General features: G+C 37.4%; 1 protein-coding gene across 1 annotated transcript in view; it reads left to right on the forward strand.

Annotated features, from left to right (window-relative positions):
* Positions 1-10289: 10289 nt before the first annotated feature.
* SLC3A1 (solute carrier family 3 member 1) overlaps positions 10290-23092 on the forward strand; it is a gene marked incomplete at its 3' end in the record, with an annotated part of 44686 nt that continues 31883 nt past the window's right edge. The window contains exons 1-2 of the mRNA XM_082643140.1: positions 10290-10360; positions 19073-19149. The remainder of the gene's footprint in view (positions 10361-19072; positions 19150-23092) is intronic.

Raw genomic sequence — 23092 nt, forward strand, 5'->3', positions numbered from 1 at the left:
CTTAATCACTTACAAAAACCATTTCAATTTCTATCATTTCCACCAGATGGCAGTCTTGGGCACATCCACTTGTAAACCTGCTGAGAACTCTGGTGACAAGAAAGGCAGTGGCTGGCAGACCTTACAAGGCCTTAAAAGTACAGGAACAAAAAGGTTTTTTGTAAACATGAAAGACAAATGAACCCAACATTATGTAATTATAGTGTTTATACTGCTGTTAACCTTTAATCTTGCAGCCCATTCATTTATGGAGGCAGAGAAGAACATGACTGCACCCTTCAAAATCGTATTTTTCTCTGTCCACGTACGTGTTAAATACCTGTGGCTTCTTGGCAGTACTTTTGCTTTTTTATTCCAGGGACTTTCATGGTTAAAGGCAGGCTTTAATAAATGTCATTATTGTTTCCCTTCTAAAAGCACCATTTAAATCACAAGTTACTGGATTTCTAAATGTTTATGTAAGAGCATCTTGTGACTCTGATTTTATGATGCCCAGATCTCATGTGAGATAGGAGGTACAGTGTTTATAGTTAATGTAAAGGGAAATAGGTTTGTAAGTGGCTTATTCTACATGAATACAAATCTTAATAACCCCCCTAAATTAGACACTTTTTAGCTTAATTTTGATGACTCCAAAGACCTGCCTTTAGGAATATAGAAGGTAGTGAATTTCTTGATCAGGCAAGGAATTGGCTCAAGTATTTTCTCATAGATGCTTTTTCCAGTGGCCAAAAGAGAGTCCTTTTGGACAACAATACATCATCTAGGTAAGCTCCCCTTTTGTACCTTTTATTATAATTCTATTTGCTAATTTACTTATTTTATATTTCTTATTGTGTTATGAATGAACTATTTTTCTTCCAATATATTTTTAATTCATACCTTCTTGGTATAATCAGGGGGTAGTAATTGACTGACTGAACAGTAACTATGTACATTCCCTTTCTGAGATTTTATTTCCACTCTGAGATTGAAAGGTACGAGAAAGTATAAGAACAAAAAGAACAGGTTTGCTCCTTATGCAAAATGGTATGCCAAGGTTAATTCTTGCTTTTCCAAAGAAAATTGATGTAAATATTCTAGGAGGTAATATAGAAAAAATATTGACAGTAAATAATTTCTTTTAGGGCAAATCATGAAAAAGTTTCCTTTTTAAATCCCTGATGATTCTAGGATATAGTTACGTGGAACAGCAAATTTCTTTCATGTATTACATGGATTTATTCATGTTTTGTGTGATCTCTGAGAATGAATGTTGAAATGGTCTTAAGGGACTCTCAGCTGTGCAGTAGTTATGCCTAGAGCTTTTGTGTAGTGTACCAAGACATACCTTTAACTAAGACAAGTTGAAATCAGTTAGAATTAGGTTCACGCCACATATTTTCAAATAGTTACGGGTAATCTAAATTATATAAATAAAGCCATAAGTTAAATACACCTGGAAGATTGGCTGTGTAAAATTATCTTTGAAAAGGAAGCAATTCCTTTCTAAGAACCCATGTTTGTATATATTATATAATATTTTTTAGGGCTTTTAGCTTTTTCAGGGTGGGACACACATGAATCTGGCAGTTAAGACAGTGTTCCCTATTATAGTATAACAGCGTATACAGTACGCTAGTCAAATATCTTTCACAATCAGAAGTTTACACATCAATGCTGGCTGCTTTAACACTTGGGAAAATTTCACATCAGAAAGCAACACACTCACAAATGTTTGTCAATTTGAGAGAGAAATTGTGGCCCATAAAGCAAACTCTGAATGTTTTGTAGTTTTACATCCTCAAAAGTTTTAACATAGTAGTTCTGAAGAATTGTCATGTGTGTATTCTTCAAAGAGAGTAATTTTATAACTGGACAGATCTTTAAATACATATTTATGAAATCTCAAAGTTGGAAAATCCCTGAATACCAGATGGGCCTCTGATCCGATTCTCCAGGGACCAGAATCTACCTCCATTTTGGGGCAGCTCTGCCTGTCCTGGTTGGTTCTGTTTCTTCCTATCATTTGTCTTATGAACCCCTTGGGGCCAAGCATTTAACCACGGCTGTTATGATGACTCCCAGTATCTTCTCTTTTCTGTCACCACTTATTTCACTGATACATTGTGGCTTCAGTTGTCTTTACCATTCAAACCCCAATTCTGAAAAGGCTCTAGTTTTCTGTATCTTAAAGTATACAACCCAGAACTGAACATTTATAGGTAGTAGAACTGTTGTCTTTTGTTCTAGTTAATGCTCTTCTGTTCTTCTACTTAACACTCAAATACTGAACTAGCTTTTCTGACACCCACATGAAACTGTTTCAGTCTCTGAGGTTAATTATTTTTACTACTGTTAATAGTCTTTCCCCATCCTACACTTGTGCAGTTGATGTTTTGTTTAACCTGCTTTGCAGGACCTTCACTTATTCTGAGTTTTCTTGTGTTAGATTTATTAACCTTTTGAAATGTTTTTGGATTCATCTAAGATATATATGCTATCTTACTCTTTTTGGTCACTCCAAAGTTTGATAGGTAAACACTGAGTATTGAATGAAACAAGTCTGAGGACAGTGGCCTGAGAAACTTCTCTTTGATGTGATACGAATTGCCCAATCTATTAATCAGCACCCATTAGGTAAGAATTTCAGCAATTTACTGATTTCATCTATCAGCCCGTTTCTCTCCAAGTTTGTCTATAAGAATATCATGGGATCTTACATTCCTTGCTGAAGTCCTGCATTTCCCAAATGTTAGTCAAGTAACTGCCCCCAAAATTCCATGAAGTTAAGTCAAATCTGTTGGTACGTAGTGAACAATGTTCTCTTCCAAAAGGCTTAAAAAACATTATCATTATAAATAAGGATCTATTCTAGGGCGTTTCCTGGCCTTAGAAGTTGTTGCCATTTTTTACCTCTTCCAAAACTTGGAATGACATTTACCCTTTCTGATATTGTGGCCAACACCCACTCCAGACTTCTGTATAACTATAGTGGGCCACCCAGAAATATTCCCAGATTTTCAGTATCATTTCCTTGTTTTCCATTAGCATAAAATAGGAAATCAAGTTCTAATTGGCCCTATCACTTGTGTATAATTTGACTTATTTGGAATTTTCACTTTGACCCTATTCCTGTAGGCCCATGCAAATTTAGGTGTTTATTTTTACTTACGGTGTTTCTTGTATCATTTATATGTTTTTGAGATTCTGAACTTGTTAACATTTCTCCCTGTGTAAACTCGTGGTTCTTGTTTTGTTGTTGTTTTACTTCTTTTAGGTACATCTCCCTTTTAATTCTGTATGTATATGATTCTTCAATTTAAAAAGTATTTAAAAAAATAACCCTGATGCATTTAAAAAAAAAAAAGAAATCAAAGCTACAACTTGGCCTACACCCTGAGGCCAAGTGCAGCATGTGGACTGGACAGAAAAGAACAGTGCCACATCCAGAAGATGCTATTCATGTCACAGACATTGGGGGCTCTTCTATACAACTTTCTAGCAAGTGGCAGGAAGGTGTTCTTATGAATAAAATTAATATAGTTATATTACAACAAATATCTGTCGGGTGGGAAGTAAGGTGACTTGAGAAAGGAGTCCTTTTTAGAGAGTTTTTTTTCTTAATTTATCAAGGATGCCATGTGGGCCAGCAGCAGCACTGGAGCCTGGTATTTATTCTAGGAAAGGAGATGACGTAGCTTCTCTCTTTACATTCTTCCCTACCTATATTATATCCTCTTTCCATTAAAAAAAAGTGGGAAAAGGTAGCACTGTAGGAGTGTGGCAGAGGAACTAAGGAGCATATAGGTGATTGTAAAGGACCAGCTTTGGCTTTCTAGCCTTGAGTTCAGACTTCTTGGAAGAGCCTCTCTGTGATACACTCTGGTTGCCTTTTTTTTCTCTTGTTTTTCTTGACACTTTTGATTACTAGGGCTCCAAAAATAGCAAGTAAGAAAGAAGATACTGGAATGGAAGAAAATGCCCCAGTTGTAGACAGCTTTATAAATTTCTGCAGATATATGAATTATATATAATGTATATATAGGTAGTATATTTCTTGGCACACAGTTCTGTGTACATGCTATACTTCAATAAAAATTTATTTTAAAAAACTTGGCTGGTGCAGTAAACTTCCTATATATTTATTTTTATTTATGTGAAGGTTTTGTTAATGGAAAACATGAAAATATTGAGTAGATGTGATGGGTATGCTTTAGATAGTATGAACTGAAATATAGATTATGTGTTTTGTGAAAAACTCAGGGAAGTGGGAGGTAGAGGGGAGCCTACAAAAAATAAGCAACATTTTAATCAGGGTAAGCTAAACTGATAGAACAAACAGAACCAAACGTGTAATGTTTCAAAAAATAGGTTATTTCTTGCTCATGTATAGACCAAGTTGAGTGTTCCAGGTAAGTGGCTTCTTTCTTCCATGTAGTGATTCAAGTCTAAGACTTTTTCCATCTTGTGGCTGTATCATCACCCAGCGCCTTGCTATCTGTATCCAACCAGCAGAAGAGGAAAGTGAGCAAGGAAAAGGCACACCTGCTTCTTACAAGTCTCACTAAAGGGGCATTGAAATCATACAAGACATATATTTTCTGACCACAATGGAATTAACCTAAACATCAATAAAAGAAAAATAAGAACAACACACTTAAATAATCAATATGCCTAAGAATAAATTGTAAGGGAAATTAGAAAATATCTTGGCTAGAATGAAAATGAAAATCACAACATATCAAAATTTGTGGGCTACAGCTAAGACAGTATTTAGAGGGAAATTTATAGCTTGAAACACGTATTAGAAAGAATGTAGGATCTCCAGCTAATTAACTTTTACTTTCTAAATTAAGTAACTACAAGTGCAAGAAAAGAAGAAAGAAGAATAAGAACAGAAATCAGTGAAATAGGAAACAAAAAAGAAAAATCAGAAGCTGACTCTTTGAAAATATCAATGAAATTGATAAACTTCTAACCAGACTGATCAGGAAAAAAAACAAAAACAGAAATTATCAATATCAGAAATGAAAGGGGAAATCAACTATACTCCAATAAAGATTTTTTAAAAAGGAAATGAAAGGGGAGATACCAGCATGGGTCCTACAGACATTAGAAAAAGGAATATTATGAAATATTTTATGCCCATGAAATTGATACTGTAGAGGAAACATTTGAAAGTTAATCAGTGTAATTCCACCCTGGGAGTGAAAAAAGAAAAACCATATCTCATTACATTCAGAAAAAAGCATTTGACAAAATTCAAGACCCATTCCTGATAGAAATTCTCAGCAACCTACAAATAAAAGGGAACTTGCTCAGCCTGATAGAGGGTAACTATGTAATACCTGAACCTAATACCATAGTTAACCGTAAAAGACTAAATACTTTCCCTCTAATACACCAAACAAGGCAAGAATGTCTGATCTCACCACTTGTATTCAATACTGACTGGAGGTTTTAGCCAGTGCAACAAGACTAAAAAAAGAAACCAAACAAAAAAAAAACATACAAATTGGAAAGATACATAAAACTATTTGCAGATGACATGATTGTGTAAGTAGAAAATGATAAGCTATAAGTAAGATACTACAACTCAAGCTTATCAAGGTCACAGGATACAATGTCAATGTTCCAAAATATATTTCTATATATACTAGGAATAAACAATTGAAAATTGAAATGAAAAAATAATGCCATAGCATCAAAAACCATGAAATACTTGGAGATAAATTTCATGAAGTATGTGCAAGACCTGAACACAGAAAACTACAGACCATTTTGAGAGAAGACCTAAATAAATGGAGAGATACCACATTCTTGGATGAAAGTTTTAATATGGTTAAGATGTCAATTAAAGCCAAATTGATTTATAGATTAAATGAAACCCTAATCAAAATGCTTAGCCATTTTTTTGGTAGAATTTAACAAGCTGATTCTAAAATTTATATATAAATGCAATTGGATCTCAAATAGTCAAAACAACTTTCATAAAGGATTAAATTGGAGGATTTATAATGCCTGATTGCAAGAATTACTCTAAAGCTACAGTAATTAAGATAATGTGCTTTTGGAATCAGTGTGTGTGTGTGTGTATATATATATATATATATAAATATAAATATACACATATACATATGTGTGTGTATATGTATATAATCTGCGGAACACAATAGAGAGTCCAAAACTAGACACTGTAACTATGTAACACCTATATGGTCACTTGATTTTTCACAAAGCTGACAGTAATTTGGAGAAAGGAAAGTTTCTTCCACAAATAGTTCTGGAATAAACACATACCTCTATATTTTTAAAAATCAACTTTTATCCCCTTATGTCACACAAAAATTAACTTGAATCACAGACTTAACTGTAAGAACTAAAACTAAAATTTCTAGATGAAAACATTGGAGGAACTTGGGTTAGGCAAAGCTCAGATAAGAATAAGTTCTGCTCTTCCAGAGAGAGGCACTGTTAAGAAAATGGAAAGACAAGCCTTAGGCAAAACATCTCTGATTAAGGAGTGGTGTTTATAATAGATATATTTTTAAAATACATAAATATTGAAAAACTGAGGATTTTACCAAGGAAAACATACAAATAGCACATAAGCACCAATGCTCCAAGTTACTAGTCATTAAGGAAGTGCAAGTTGTAATACCTCTACAACTCACTAGAATGACTATAGTTACAAAGACTGGCATTGCTAAAAGTCAGCGAGAATGTGGAGTAAGTGGAACGCTCACATATTGCTCATGGGTAGGTAAAAGTCCAACCACTTCAGAAGACAGTTTGGCAATTTCTTATAAACTTAAATATTATACTAACCTTATGGCCCAGCAATTCCACTCCACTCAGTATATACCCAAAAGAAATGAAAGCATGTCCACACAAAAATCTACATGAATGTTCATAAAAGTTTTATTATAGTCCGTCCCAAACTGGAAACACCTCAAAAGTTCATCATTGGTGAAAGAATAAACCACATCCATACAATGAATGCTAATTAGCAATAAAAGGAACAAACCACTAATTCATGCAACAACATGGGTGAATCTCAGAAGCATTATGTTAAGTGAAAGAAGACAAACACAAAAAACATACTCTATGATTTCATTTATCTGCAATTTGAGAAAAGGCAAAATTTAGTGACAACAGATGAGTTGTTGCCAGGGGCTGGTGGGAGGGACATGAGGGAACTTTTGGGGGCTATGGAACTGTTCTATACCATGATTGTGGTGGTGGTTACATAACTGTAGACATTTGTCAAAACTCATCCAATCATACACCTAAAAGTGGTTAAGTATGTATTTTATATGTCATGAATCTGACTAAAAGAAAAAAATAATAAAAAGAATAAAAATGTGTTAATGTAAATTTGGGTTTATGGGTATTTGCTATAATATTCTTTCAGATCTGTTTTATATTTAATAATTTTAATTTTAACATATTTCCAAAGATATGAACTTGAGATAAAATTCACAAGAGAAGAATAGTCCAAATTTTATACCGAGTTACTTTTCACATGCGCTCCTCTATGTGGCCTGCTTAAGGTAAGTAACACCAGGGATTTACTATTTATGTATTTATTTAGTAGTTATCTGTATATATGAATGTATTTTTTATTTGATTAATTACTTAATGGTTTTCTTGAGCAGCTGCTGGGCTGATGGGGTTGGATGATCAGGAAATTTTGCTTAGTAATCTATTTAAATGGACTGAATTATATGATGTTGATGGATGTAAATTGATCAAGTCCACTTTATTATATAATCCCATCTGCTACCCTCTCCCAACAATCCGGAAGGCTTACTAACAAAACATAAAGTTAAAATTTTGTAAGAGTAATTAAAATTTTTATTGAAATCCAGCTATAGAAGATGCCCATAGTTGATTTCCTCAAGAGCCACAGTTTTGTAACCTTTTAGAACTTTCTCTTTTGCATGGCATCCTCACTAATGCAACATTCCCCAAACCAAAAACAATTTCATTTACTACATATAAGGAGAAGGGTGCCTTCATTTTAAATATGACTTTCATTTTGGTGTTTCCTCAAGCTTAGGAAAGTAGAATTCTACTTTTTAAAGCAAGACTATTGCCTTTCTGGTACAAAGGTATATAGGCTTAGGGTTGCATCCTTAGAGGCTTTTGGAATGATAACTTTTTCTTTTTAAATTTATTTTATTTTTTTATTTTTGGCTGCATTGGGTCTTTGTTGCTACGCGCAGACTTTCTCTAGTTGTGGCGAGCGGGGGCTTCTCGTTGCGGTGGCTTCTCTTGTTGTGGAGCACGGGCTCTAGGAGTGCGGGCTTCAGTAGTTGTGGCACACATGCCCAGTAGTTGTGGCGCAGTCTCTAGAGCTCAGTAGTTGTGGCGCACGGGCTTTGTTGCTCCGTGGCATGTGGGATCTTCCCAGACCAGGGCTCGAACCTGTGTCCCCTGCATTGGCAGGCGGATACTTAACCACTGCGCCACCAGGGAAGCCCAGAGTGATAACTTTTTAAAAATAATAATCCCTTAACATATTTAGTTATTGCTCTTTAATCTGTAGGTCTAGGTTGACAAACTTTGTCTGTAAAGGGCCAGGGAGTAAATATTTTAGGCTTTGAGGACCAAATGGTCTCTATCTTTCAACTCTTCTATTGTGACAAGCAGCCACAGATATAAACAAGCGCAAGTGGATGTATTCAAATAAAACTTCATTTACAGAAACATGTATTGGGCTGGATTTGACCTGGGACAAAAGTTTGCTGACCCTGGTTGGAAGTTATAAACACCCCCGAAAGCAAATCCACTACTTGTTGTGACAAAGGGTTTGTAGACTCAAATAACATAGGTACTTCTATGAAGAGAACTAGTAATGGTAACCATGGGGTTCAGGACATGTTACCCCAAAATATGGCACCTTGGCATATTGAACATTTTAAGCTGAAGGAATTTGAGAAATGGCACATGCAGGAAGGATGTTCTGATCTTCCCTGAAGCAGGTCATAAAACCCTCTTGTGAGAGATTTATGCCCTCCCCATACCAGGAGGAAAGGAGCATCTTTATCTCTGAAGACAAAGGGACACAGAGAGGACTCTAATAAATATTAGCCTTGCTAAGTTTCTCCAGTTTCCTACACTTACCTCATACCCTTTGTCCTATTATATCTTTCCATTCTTCAGCAAACTTAGCATAAAAACCCGTTTCTTCGGGTTCTCATTCCCTTATGAAGGCTCTTGTGATAAAACTTACATTATATGAATTTGTATGCTTTTTTCTTATTAATATGCCTTTTGTTACAGGAGTCTCAGTCGAGAACTTAAAAGGGTAGAGGAGAAAGATATTATTCCTCCCCTACAATAATAAAGTGTTCATTAGGAAGGCTCCATATCAGAAAATCAGGGTATGCATATTCTTTGACTCTGTGTGATTAACTGTGTACAAAAATCTCTCATTCCTAGAAAATATAAAGATATTTGTCCAAGATAGCTAACAAAATATTTCATGTATTCGATTATGACTTTGCTTGGTAAAGTTTGCCTTAGGTACAAGTGTAAATTTCAGAGAGTAGGTTTTACTTCTATTTTGTTTCCCCTTCTATAAGATTATACTTTTTTATATTTAGCGAGTAACCAAAGATGACTACTACTCTTGTTAAAATAGTCCAACAAATCAAATTCACTTCTGCTGAAGATTTAGTTCCACAATTTTTCATTCTTGGTTATAAGGAATAGATAAGGACATGACTAACATCAGTGACTAGAACCTGTACAACTTGTGGTGCTCCCTATATTGAGATCATTTCCCCCGATTTAAAGCTGAGTTACTAATTAAGGATTAACAAATGATCAATTATGATTCAAGTAAAAGTACTATAATTAAGTAGAACTTGGAAGAACTAAGAGTCCTTGTCCTCATGGTCATATTCAAATTAAATAAATATATTTTTAAAGTAGAAAGGAAATAGAAGCAAGAAGTATATGGTGGTAGATATTATGATCTGCCACTTCTTGTCAGTTTTTACTATGAAAGAGAAAGAATATTTATTAGTTTTAGTACTAATATTTTAGAACTAATATTTATTAAAACTAATATTTCTTATTTAGTGAGAGAACTTTCCAGTTGCCTCTTGGGATAACTGAGGATGGAGGAATTACCTTTAAGCAGATCATTCTTCTTTTGTGAAGAATAATTTGAGAGGTTCCCTTTAGTTCTGTAAATGTAGTGAGTAGACCCCATTGTCCTGATACTTAATACTTGATAGTAATTATTATTATTATAATTATAATGTTAACAGTAGCAACTTTTATCAATGACAGAGGCCTTGCTCTGCAAAGCTCTTTTCTGGGGAGGAACCTAACCAACCTTTACAGGAGGAGCCTATTACCACTGGTAGGTAATTTGTATATGATATTTAATTAAATTTAAATCGTTTAAATTTAATTAAAATTTAAAATTTACGTGTATTTTATTTAATCTTCATAACAACACTATGAAGTAAGTGTAGCCGATGAAAAAGCTGAGATCCATCTAAAGAGGCTGAATGAATTACCCAAGACCACAAAGCTTAGAACCGGCTGATCTGGGATTCAAACTCATGTCTCTTTGGCCCAAGACTTCCCCATTTCACCATGCTAGTGAAGATAAGTTACCATGAAATTGTAACTCCACCCACAAGAAGAGAGGAGAGCACTTTACTGAATTTATTGATGAGTTCTAGTAGTTTTTTGTGGCATCTTTAGGATTTTCTATGTCATGTGCAATGACCGTTTTACTTCTCCCCTTCCAATTTGGATTCCTTTTTCTTTTCTGATTGCTATGGCTAGGACTTCCAATACTATGTTGAATAAAACGTGGCAAGAGTGGGCATCCTTGTCTTGTTCCTGATCTTAGAGCAAATGCTTTCAGTTTTTCACTGTTGAGTATGATGTTCACTATGGGCTTGTCATATATGGTCTTTATTATGTTGAGGTACATTTCCTCTATACCCACTTTGTTAAGAGTTTTTATCATAAATCGATCTTGAGTTTTTACAAAAACTTTTTCTGTACCTATTGAGATGATCATATGATTTTTTATTCTTCATTTTGTTAATATGATGTATCATTTGATTTGTGAATACTGAACCATCTTTGCATCCTTGGAATAAATCCCACTTGATCATGGTATATGATCTTTTTAATATACTATTGAATTCATTTTGATGAGGATTTTTACATCTATGTTCATCAGTGATATTGGCCTTTAATTTGTGTTTGTGTGTGATATCTTTACCTGGTTTTGGTATTAGGATGATGCTGGCCTCATAGAATGATTTCAGAAGCATTCCTTCCTCTGCTTTGGAATAGTTTGAGAAAAATAAGTGTTAACTATTCTCTAAATGTTTGGTAGAATATTCCTCTGTTGCCTCATTTTGCCTAATTCACTGTTTTTATTTCTGTTTATTTGGTAGGTTGGTTACATTTTCCAGTCTTGGAGAAGTGGCCTTATGTAGGAAACATCCTGTGGGGTTCAGCAGCACACTCCCTTGTGGTCACCAGAGCTATATGCTCTAGGAGTTCCCTCTATGTGAGCTGCTTGAGTCCTTCTGTTGTGTCAGAGGATACTGTGGGTGTGCTGGTAGGTGTGGTTGGCCTCTGGTCTGGTTGGTGGTCAGGCCCTGCCTAGTGCAGAGGCTGCCAGGCTCTGGTGGGCAGGATTGGGTCCTGGCATGACTGGCTGCATGGCCAAGGGAGTCCTGGTCTTGGTGCCAGCCCACTGGTGGAGCAGGACCATGTCACAAGGCAGCTGGCTACAGAGCTCGTGGGAGGGACAGGGGTGCTGGGGCTAGTGCTGGCTCACTGGTTGGCAAGCTGGATCCCAGGTTGGCTGGATGTAGGGTCGGGGGTCCTGGAGCTAGTGTCAGCCTGCTGGTGGGTGAGGCTGGTTCCTGACAATGCTGGCTGTGGGATCCATGGTGTCCTGGGGCTGGTATTGGCCCGCTGAGTAGGTGGGCCAGGTCTTGACATAGCTGGCTCTGGGGCCACTGTGGCCCCAGGGCTCATGTCACCCCGCTGGTGGGTGAGGCTGGTCCCAGGGCTAGTGCTGGCCCACTGGTGAGTGGGGACAGGTCCTGGGCCCTCTGATGGGCAAGGCCAGGTCTCAGGGAGACTGCAGATTCAGGGGGCTCTCAGCAGCCAGCCTGCTGGTGGGTGTGGCTGTGTCCCACCCCACTAGATGCCTGGCCTGGGGTGTCCTAGTACTAGTGCCAAATGGCTGGTGGGCGAGACCAGGTCCCAGCGCTCATCAGCTAGAGGGAGGATTCCAAAATGGCACTTGCCAGTACAGTGTCCTCATGTGGGATGAGATCACAGAAATAGCTGCTGCTAGCATCTCTGTCCCCAGGGTGAGTCCCAGTTGTCTCTTGCCTCTCCAGGAGGCTTGCCAAGATCCACAAGTGGGTCCAACTCAGGCTCCTTTCAAATTACTACTTCTGCCCTGAGTCCTTGAGTATGTGAGGTTCCGTGTGTGCCTTTTAAGAGTGGAGACTCTATTTCCCACAGCCCTCTGGCTCTCCCAAAAGTAATCCCTGCTGGCCTTCAAAGCCAAAAATTCTGGGGGCTCGTCTTCCTGGTGCAGGACCCCCAGGTTGGGGAGCCCAATGTGGGACTCAGACCTCTTGCTCCTTGGAGAGAACCTGTACAATTGTAATTATCCTCCCGTTTATGGGTTGCCTACCCTGGCGTGTGGGTCTTGACTATGTCGTGTCTCTGCCTCTCCTATCTGTCTCATTGTGGTTCTTTCTTTATATCTTTAGTTGTAGATCTTTTCTGCTATTCTTTGTGTGGTTCTCATCCGTAGTTGCTCTGCAAATAGTTGTGATTTTGGTGTGCCAAATTTACGTGGGAGGAGGTGAGCTCAGGGTCTTCCTACTCCACCATCTTGGCCTGAATCCTAGATTATTTGTTAATATCTTTATTGAGCAAAATAAAATGCTGGTACCATATTTTGATTTCCAATTTTTTTTTTTTTTTGGAATTTTCCTTGCCTATAAAATCCCAAAGTTTGGGCATCATTGTTCTAATTACACACAAACTAGCAGATGGAATATTTATTGTTTAGGACACAGATTATTTTTTTCAGGGCTTCCCTGGTGGCACAGGGGTTAAGAATCCGCCTGCCAAGGCAGGAGACACGGGTTCGAGCCGTGGTCTGGGAAGATCCCACATGCCGTGGAGCAACTAAGCCTGTGCGCCACAACTACTGAGCCCGAGCTCTAGAGCCCATGAGCCACAACTACTGAGCCCACGTGCCACAACTACTGAAGCCCGCATGCTTAGAGCCCAAGCTCTGAAACGAGAAGCCACTCCAATGAGAAGCCCGCACACCACAACAAAGAGCAGCCCCTGATCGCCAAAACTAGAGAGAGCCCGCACGTGGCTACGAAGACCCAACGATGAAGACCCAACGCAATCAAAAATAAATTTATTTAAAAAAATTTTTTTTCAGTTTAAATTACTCTGGTGTATAGATAAAGCCTGGTGTAGAGAGAAAGCTAAAACTTCAGAAAGAGCGAAGACAAAGTATTATTTAGTCACACAGGCGGTACTTTAAAGAGACTAAGGGTGTGTGGTATAGATCTTCTCAGACATGGATTTGAAGTAATTGCCCACATATGAAATTTAGGAAATTTTACATATTAATACAGATTTCCAGCTTCTCTATGAAAAATAGATCTGTCAGTCTTAGTTCTTCATTGTTGTTGGAGCTGAGTGACTGCTGTCCCTCAGGCAGGGCGTTAGTCTCCTGGTTTGCCACCATCCCTCATCCCTACCACTTTATTTTATTTATTTATTTATTTAATTGAAGTATAGTTGATTTACAATGTGTTAATTACTGCTGTACAGCAAAGTGATTCAGTTCCACACATATATACACATTCTTTATTAAATATTCTTTTCCATTATGGTTAATCATAGGGTTTTTGTTTTTTTTTTTTTTGTATGCGGGTCTCTCACTGCTGTGGCCTCTCCCGTGGCGGAGCACAGGCTCCGGACGCGCAGGCTCAGTGGCCATGGCTCACGGGCCCAGCCGCTCCGCGGCACGTGGGATCTTCCCAGACTGGGGCATGAACCCCTGTCCCCTGCATCGGCAGGCGGACTCTCAACCACTGCGCCACTAGGGAAGCCCAATCATAGGGTATTGAATGTAGTTCTCTGTGCTAGACAGTAGCATCCCCACCACTTTCCATTGCGTCCCACCCTGCCTGCTTCACTCATTTATATGCACCATTGCAACCTCATGCAAGTGTGATCCAGGCACCCCACCACTGGCATCACCTGGGAGGTGGTTAGAAATGCAGACTCTCAGGCTTCACCCAAAATCTATTGAATCAGAATCTGCATTTTCACAAGATCTCTAGGAGATTTGTATGCAGGTTAAAGTTTGAGAAGCTTTGCTGGAGTTGATCTCCAAAGTCTTTGCCTCAACAAAATTCTGAATGTTGACTCTGGGCCAAACCTTGAACTATTCACTTTGGTAAGAAGTAAAACTCTCAGTCGTTTAGGGTGGGAAAATGCAAAAAAGTCATATTAAAGTAACTGTCATTATAAGGACGGATATACAAGTGAATAACACAGACAGGAATTCTGGGAAGGCTAGATCAGTGTCCACTGGAGTGATATTGGTAGTAGGAGAAAGGTGGACGGAGCAGGGCCTATAAGAGAGGCAGGAACAAATGTCCTGAACTAGGTCTTCCTAGTCTCTAGTGAGGGGACAGTGAGCAGAGGGCCTGATTTGGAGAAATTAAGAGAGAAATAAGACTAGAAATGTAGTATGTGTGTAGATTGTAGCTTAGACTTCTCGGCTAAGATATTTGGAGTTTGTTCTCTTTATAATGAGAAACCACTAACAGCTTTCAAGTTGCAGTATTTTTAGAGAAGATTAATGGTCTGACAGATTGTGCAGTGTAAGTGGGCTTCATTTTAAAGAGACGCATTCATGGACTTCCCTGGTGATGCAGTGGTTAAGAATCCGCCTGCCAATGCAGGGGACACGGGTTCAATCCCTGGTCTGGGAAGATCCCATATGCCGTGGAGCAACTAAGCCTGTGCGCTTCAACTATTGAGCCTGCTCTCTAGAGCCCACGAGCCACAACTTCTGAGCCCATGTGCCGCAACTACTGAAGCCTGTGTGCCTAGAGCCCATGCCCTGCAACAAGAGAAGCCACTGCAATGAGAAGCCCATGCACCACAATGAAGAATAGCCCCTGCTCGCCGCAACTAGAGGAAGCCCGTGCACAGCAAGGAAGACGCAATGCAGCCATAAATAAATAAATAAACAAAACAAAACCAAAAAAACACTGTTACAACTCAACAGCAAATAATCAAATAACCTGATTTTTAAAATGAGCAAAGGACTTGAATAGACATTTCTCCAAAGATGATATGCAAATGGCTAACAAGCACATAAAAGATGCTCAATATCACGCATCATCAGGGAAATGCAAATCAAAACCACAGTGATGTACAGCTTCACATTCATGAGGATGGCCACTTTCAAAAACCAAACCAAACCAAAACAAAACAATGAGTGGGGACTTCCCTGGTGGCGCAGTGGTTAAGAATCTGCCTGCCAATTCAGGGGACACGGGTTCGAGCCCTCGTCCAGGAAGATCCCACATGCTGTGGAGCGACTAAGCCCGTGCGCCACAACTACTGAGCATGTGCTCCAGAGCCCACATGCCACAACTACTGAAGCCTACGCGCCTAGAGCCTGTGCTCCACAAGAAGAGAAGCCACCACAATAAGAAGCCCTTGCACCGCAACAAAGAGTAGCCCCCACTCACCACAACTAGAGAAAGCCCACGAGCAGCAACAAAGACCCAATGCAGCCAAAAATAAAATAAATAAATTTTTTAAAAAAAAGTGTTGTGAAGGTACATGATGGATTAATTGCAGTAAAAGCCCAATTAATGGCTTCCCTGTATGTCCTTTGCCCTGTAACTTCTCACATGGGCTCTGGCCTTGGTACATTAAGTAGTCAAAAAGATGTTATGTGACTTCTGAGGCTAGGTCACAAAAAGGATACAGTTTCCGCCGTGCTTTCTCTCTTCATCTGGGACACTCACATTTGGGACCATGCCAGAATGCTATGAGGAAGCCCAAAGTAGCCAATGTGGAGAGACAGCATGGAGAGACCGATGGGGAGAGAACTGAGACCCCCTAGCTGACCCCCTAGCCAGCATCAACTTCACCAGAAAGATAATAGGTGGCAAAAAAGCACTGAAAAGATACTCAACATCATTATTCAAAAGGGATGTGCAAATTAAAACTGCAATGAAGTACCACTACTTACATACTAGAATCACGAAAAACAGACTGAACATAGCAAGTGCTGGCAAGGATGTGAAAGAACTAGAACCTCAGACGCTGCTGAATGTAACCTAAGATGGTGCAAGCACTTTCTGAAATAGTTTGGCAGTTTCTTACAAGGTTAAACATACACAGTGTACACCTTCCATATGATCCAGCCATCTGCTCCTAGGTGTTTACCCAAGAGAAAAGAAAACTATATCATTACAAAAATTTGTACATGATTGTTCACAGCAGTTTTATTTATAACAGTACAAAACTGGAAAAAAAATACATGTTCAGTTATCAACAGTGGTGTATATTCATAGAGTGGAATACTACTCCATGATAGAAAGGAATTAACTAAACACTGGGATACCACTATAATCATATTAGAATGGCTTATATCCAAAATACCAACAACTCTAAACATTAGCAAGGATGTGGAGCAACAAGGAACTCTCATTCATTGCTGGTGGGAATGCAAATTGGTACAGCCTTCCAAAATAGAAGACAGTCTGGCAGTGTTTTGCAAAGCAAAATAGAGTCTTACCACAAAATCCAGCCATCACACTCCTTGGTATTTACCAAAAGGAGTTGAATACTTATGTCCACGCAAAAACCTGCATGTGATGGTTTACAGTAGCCTTATAATTGCCAAAACTTGGAAGCAACTAAGATGTCTTTCAGTAGATAAATGGATAAACTCTGGTACATCCAGACAATGGAATATTATTTGGTACTGAAAAGATCTATTAAGCCACAAAAAGACATAAGGGAAACTTAAATGCATATTACTAAATGAAAGAAGCCAGTCTGAAAAGGCTTATACTGTATTATTCCAACTATATGACATTCTGGAAAAGGCAAAGCTATAGAGACAGTAAAAAGATCAGTGGTTGCCAGGGGTTCAGGGGGATGGAGGGATGAATATGTGAAGCACAGGGTATTTTCGAGAAAGTGAAACAATTCCATTATGACACTATAAAGGTGGATACATGACTGTGCATTTGTCAAAACCCTTAGAATTGTGCAACGCAAAAAGTGAACCTTAATGTAAACCAGGGACTATAGTTAATAATGTATCAATATTGGTTCATCAATTGTACATCAAAGGTACCACGCTAATGCAAGATCCTAATAATAAGGGAAAGTGCAGACGTAGAAGAGAAGAGGGGGGTATATGGAAACTCTGTAGTTTCTGTTCAATTTTTCTGTAAAACTACAGCTTCCTCTAAAAAAAGGTGTCAGTTAATAAAAATGAATTGAAATATTGATACACACAAGTTGGATAAATGTCCAAATAATTATGCTGAGTAAAAGAAACCAGACAAAAATTACATACTGTATGGATGATTCAGTTTATATAAAAATCCAGAAAATGCAAACTAATCTATAGTGATAGAAAGCAGATCAGTGGTTGCCTAGGGACAGGCATAGGCTGTGGCGGTTGAGGGTGAGGTGCAGGGAGGGGTAGGAGGGAGGGACTACGAAGGGGCAAGAAGACACTTTTGCAGGTGATGGACATGTTCATTATTTTGATTGTGGTGATGGTTTCATGGGTATATACACGTTAAAACATCAAATCATATACTTTAGAGTGCAGTTTGTTGTATGTCAATTATCCCTCAATCAGTCTGTTTTTTAAAGGTCAAAGCCAAAAAGTAACCCAACCATTTACTAATTTTCATGACACTACAGTTGTTCATAGGCCAGTTTGAACACTGATCCTGGCTGGGCTACTCAAGCATCTGTGGTCAAATGGCTGGCTGCCTGGGAACTGGCTAATCTAGAGGACCCTCGATGGGAAGGTTCCAGAGTCCTTCCCATATTTCCCACATCCTGCAGCAGATCAGCCTGGACCTAATCTCCCGGTGATGGCAGTGGTCTAGAAGAGGAGCACTTTTTAAAGCCTCTTTTTGTGGCAAGTTTCTTTTTGTGCCATTGGCCAAAGCAAGCCATACGTCTAAGTCCAGACTCTGTGGGTCAAGGGACTAAGGAATGATGGGGCAAAGGCCATTAAGGGACACAGGGATGCCATTAATTAGCTACTAATACAATTAATCTATCATGTACCTTAATGTTTTAATTTGTATTTCTTTAATTCCATCAGAAAGGTTCTTTTATTCAGTAACTTTTATGTGATGTTAATTTCTTATATATAATTTGCCATCCTTTTAAATCTTATTGAATGTAATTTAGCTATTGATTTTAAATATTTGCATTCATTCTTTATATGTAGAAATAGTAAGGTTTTGTCCTGACATCTGTCACATTTTCAAGTTCTGTTAACATTTCTTTTGCTCTTTGTTTTGTTATACTTTGTTATAAAAATGTTTTAAAATAGTTTAACTTCCAGCAAAAACATGTTTAGATATTTTCAATGGTTATATAAATTGAACTTCCTTCTCTAGCTGGGACAAATCTATTTTAGTGTTTCCTTCTACTTAAAACTGTTTTACAGCTGAGGTAACAGAGGCTCAGAGAAAATTTTGTCCAAGATCAAACAGAGAGCAAGTAGTGGAGGCAAGCTTGAATCTCACTTCCTCTGACTTAAAATTTCACTCATGAAACTGTGTCAAGGTAAGAACATTTGGCTAAGTGACAAAAATCTACATTTTTGTGCAGAATGTACTTTCCACTTTTCTCTTTTCCCCCCTTCCCCCTCCACCTCTTCCTTCTCCTCCCCCTGCTCCCCCTCCTCCCCCCTTTTTTCATCCCCCCCTTTTTCTTCAGCATAGTAACTACTTTTATTCATTTAATAATCTACCAGGCACTGAACTGGATGCTGGGAACTTAAAGATGACTATGCAGCAGATCCTACCCTTAGATCACAGAGGCTATAAACAGGTAAATGCAATATGGAAAATCTTTCTATTTTAAATGTTTACTAATCTGACAGGTTATATACTGTAAGTTATTTTGGTGGGTTTGCTGCTGAGTGGAAGTCTTTATGAGTGAATGGCTTTAAAATTCACTTAATGAATCCTAGTACATATATATTTTAAAATACATATATATAATATAAAAATACATTTGTTTCATTGATTACTGCTTTCTATATGTTTGTTTCTGTTTAATTGCAGGATGTTTCTGGGTCCTGTGATATCCTCCATTGTTGTGTTATCTGCTTTCTAGATAGTTCATTCTTCTTTGCTTTATTATTGTGATTGTGTAACTCACCTGGGATTTGAATTTACTGAGAGAGATTATCTTCATTATCTCTGATTCTTTGTTTTGATTATCAGAGTTATCTTAAAGCTTCCTTAGTGTTCTTATTCCTTATTCATGTTTAGAAGTTTTAACAGTCAGTGTGTTTGGCTTTCTACAATCAATATTTCCTTCTAAGTCACCTTGAAAGTAAGTAATACTGATACTTTGTATTTGCTGGGAATTCTTAACTTTGTGGCTATCTTTTCCAAATTGCCGGCCAACTTCCTCTTCTCTCCAGTGTTTCCATACTTGTTCATTGAATCCATGTTTTCTTTCTGCTTTTTGAAGTTTGCTTTTTTTTCTCTCTCTCTCTTTAGTTTAAATCTTGAGTATGGGATGTTTATGAATTTTGGATGGCTGATGTTAGGAGGAGTCATCTTAAACTGAACTCTAGCACCTGACTGGAAGTTCTAGGGAGACTCCAAACTCAGAGTTTCCTAACTTACTTTTTTTCTAATGGAAGAGTAATACATATTCATTACAGAAAAATTAGAAAAATCGGAAGAAGTTTAAAGAACAAAATGGGTATCACGCATAACCTTAGAACCCAGAGATAAACACTGTAAACACTTTTTCTAATAGGACTTTACAAATCTACATGAAAAAGATTTTTTTACATAATTAGGACAACTACTTTATAGCCTGCATTTTCCCCACTCAGTGCAATAATGTGGGATTTCTTCCGTGTCATTAAAAATCTTCGAAAATATGCTCAACGACTAATATTCTATAACATGGATGTACAATAATTTATTTAGCTAGTCTTGTGTCATTGAACATTTTGGTTGTTTCCAATATTTGTTGTAATAAATAACACTGTAATTAATAAGCCTATTATTCATAAACTTTTGTCCCCGTCCTGAATTATTTCCTTAAGATAGAGTTTTGGAAGTGGAATTCCTGAGTCAAAGGATATGAACATTTTCTCCCCTCTTTTTATTATGAAAGTTATATATGCTAAGGACAGATAACTCAGGGTAAAGTATAAGTCCAAGTATAGGTACAAGAAAAGCATTAAGTCCAAGGATTCTCATCCTCATTCTCTTATTCTCAGCCTCCAGGCAACCACTAGCTGAAATTCAACATGCATGCACAAATGTGTGTGCTATTTTTTCCCACATGATTCTGATCATATTACTTCCTCTCCTTATCCAATTGTCCAACATCACTTACTAAATAATCTTTCTTTTCCTCACTGACTTCCTCACTTTTCATATTCTAAATTCCCTTCTGTATAGGGAGTAGGGGTCCATTTTTGATGACTCCAATCTGTTCAGTTGATCTTTTGACTTATACTTCTTCAGTAACAACTCTTCATTTTTCTAGAGTTTTTATTTTAAAATCCAGTAGAGCTAGCCCCATTTATTTATTTTTAGCCTCTGAAAATGTTAAAACTCATGATACACATTGCCGGATTACTTTCCAGAATTATTATGCCAATTTCCACTGGATCCTCGTCAGTACTATAATCTTTTAGAAATTCTTTGCCATTGTGATTGAAAATGCTCATTTATTTCTCTAATGTTAGTGAGTTGATTTGTGTTAAATATGTTTACATTCTTTTTTCAAGTTTCCTACTGACATTTTAAAACTGATATTATGAAATTTCATATATGTAAAAATATTTCTAATAATATATATATATCTTTAATGTTAAAAACATAAGTTCTTTGGTATATTTATTACCAATGCATTTCCCAATTTGTCATAAGCTCTTCAATTAGTATGCTTTGTGATATAAAAAATTCAAAAATTTTATTCAGTCAATTCAATCTTCTTTTGTAATTGCTTTTATTGTTTAAATAATCCTCCCACCAGAGACCAGATAATTATTCCAGATTGTTTTTTAAAAGATTCTAGTTTGCATATTCTGGAAGTTCGAAGTATTATTGTTGTTATTGTTATTTTATTTTATTTATAAATCTATTTATTTATTTATTTATTTTTGGTTACATTGAGTCTTCATTGCTGTGCATGGGCTTTCTCTAGTTGTGTCGAGCGGGGGCTACTCTTCGTTGCGGTGCACAGGCTCCTCGTTGTGGTGGCTTCTCTTGTTGCAGAGCACGGGCTCTAGGGGGGCGGGCTTCAGTAGTTGTGGCACATGGGCTTAGTAGTTGTGGCTGGCGGGCTCTAGAGCACAGACTCAGTAGTTGTGGATCACGGGCTTAGTTGCTCCACGGCATGTGGGATCTTCCCGGACCAGGGCTCGAACACATATCCTCTGCATTGGCAGGTGGATTCTTAACCACTGCACCATCAGGGAAGCCCCTGTTATTGTTATTTTAAATAAAATGTGGAGAGGTCAAAATGGGACATTTCTGTCATGAAATTGTATTGTTATGATGTAGAGTTTTCTTTGCATTTGTATGATTGAATACTTAGCACTTAAGTATTTATAATTAAAAGTTATTTTTATAATTTAAAATTATTGTAAAACTAGGGGTATTTTTGCATTTTGTTTTTTATCCCCAAATAGTAACTGCATTTCAATTAGTGCCTGTTGTGAAAATTACCATTATGTGTTTGAGTGATGAAGCAATTTGAAGACATAAAAGTTAAATTCCTTCAATTAAAAAAAATATATACACCATGCCTAATTAATAATGATGAGAGATGCCACTTATTGGATGCATTCAATGAGCTAGATATTGGGATTTACTCATTTTAAAAAATAACTTAGTGAAAATCAAATAGCTCATTCCTCTGTACCAATTACTGCTTCTAAGTAACTCTACAAAATAACAACAATATTAGGAATTCATATAACTTTCCTCATTTAAAAGAAAAAAATTCTTATTTGATCAAATGAGTCATAGAGCTGTTTGTTATATGTGCCACTGATTAAATGGAAGCCATGAATCATTGCGTTCTTTTAAGGGTTTATAATCTTCTAGGAAAGCACACCTAACTTTAATGCAGTTTCCTCAGGGTTGCAAATTTGTATTTTATACTTGTCAATGATTCAACAACTCTTAATGCTCGCATTAAGAACTGTTTACCTATAATAAAGCACTTGAACTTGCTAGACATGGAATTCCCCATTCTGCCACTCCCACTTCGAAAAGTGCTTCCAAGAATGGACAGCCATTTCCTCTTCTGAAAATAGGAAAAATGACTGAAGGCACCTGGGGTCAAACTGAGGATACAAATAGGTATTCATCAGGTTGGCTTGAATTGAAATAAAATAAAATAGCTTTAGTAACAAAGGTTTTGTTGTTCCCTGCCTCCAAATCCTCTTCCTCTTACATTTATAGGAGGAGAAGAGACCTTCAAAACAAAAAATAAAGAAAAGCCTGTTTCCCCTTGCAAAATTTGGTGTTTGTTTCTTTTTCTCAGAGCTAGCTAAAAAGAAAAAAGAAATGTAAGCTATTTTTTATTGTGATAAAATATACATAATATAAAATTTCCCACTTTAAGAATCTGTAAGTGTACAATTAAGTGGCATTAAGTACATTTACATTGGTGTGCAGCCACCTCCAGAACTTTTCATCAGCCGAAATGGAAACTTTATATTCATTAAACAAGAACTCCCCATTACCCCCCTCCTTCCAACTCCTGGTAACTACAGTTCTGCTCTCTG

Source organism: Mesoplodon mirus (assembly GCF_964341445.2).
Source record: "Mesoplodon mirus genome assembly, chromosome: 14".
Taxonomy (NCBI): Eukaryota; Metazoa; Chordata; class Mammalia; order Artiodactyla; family Ziphiidae; genus Mesoplodon; species Mesoplodon mirus.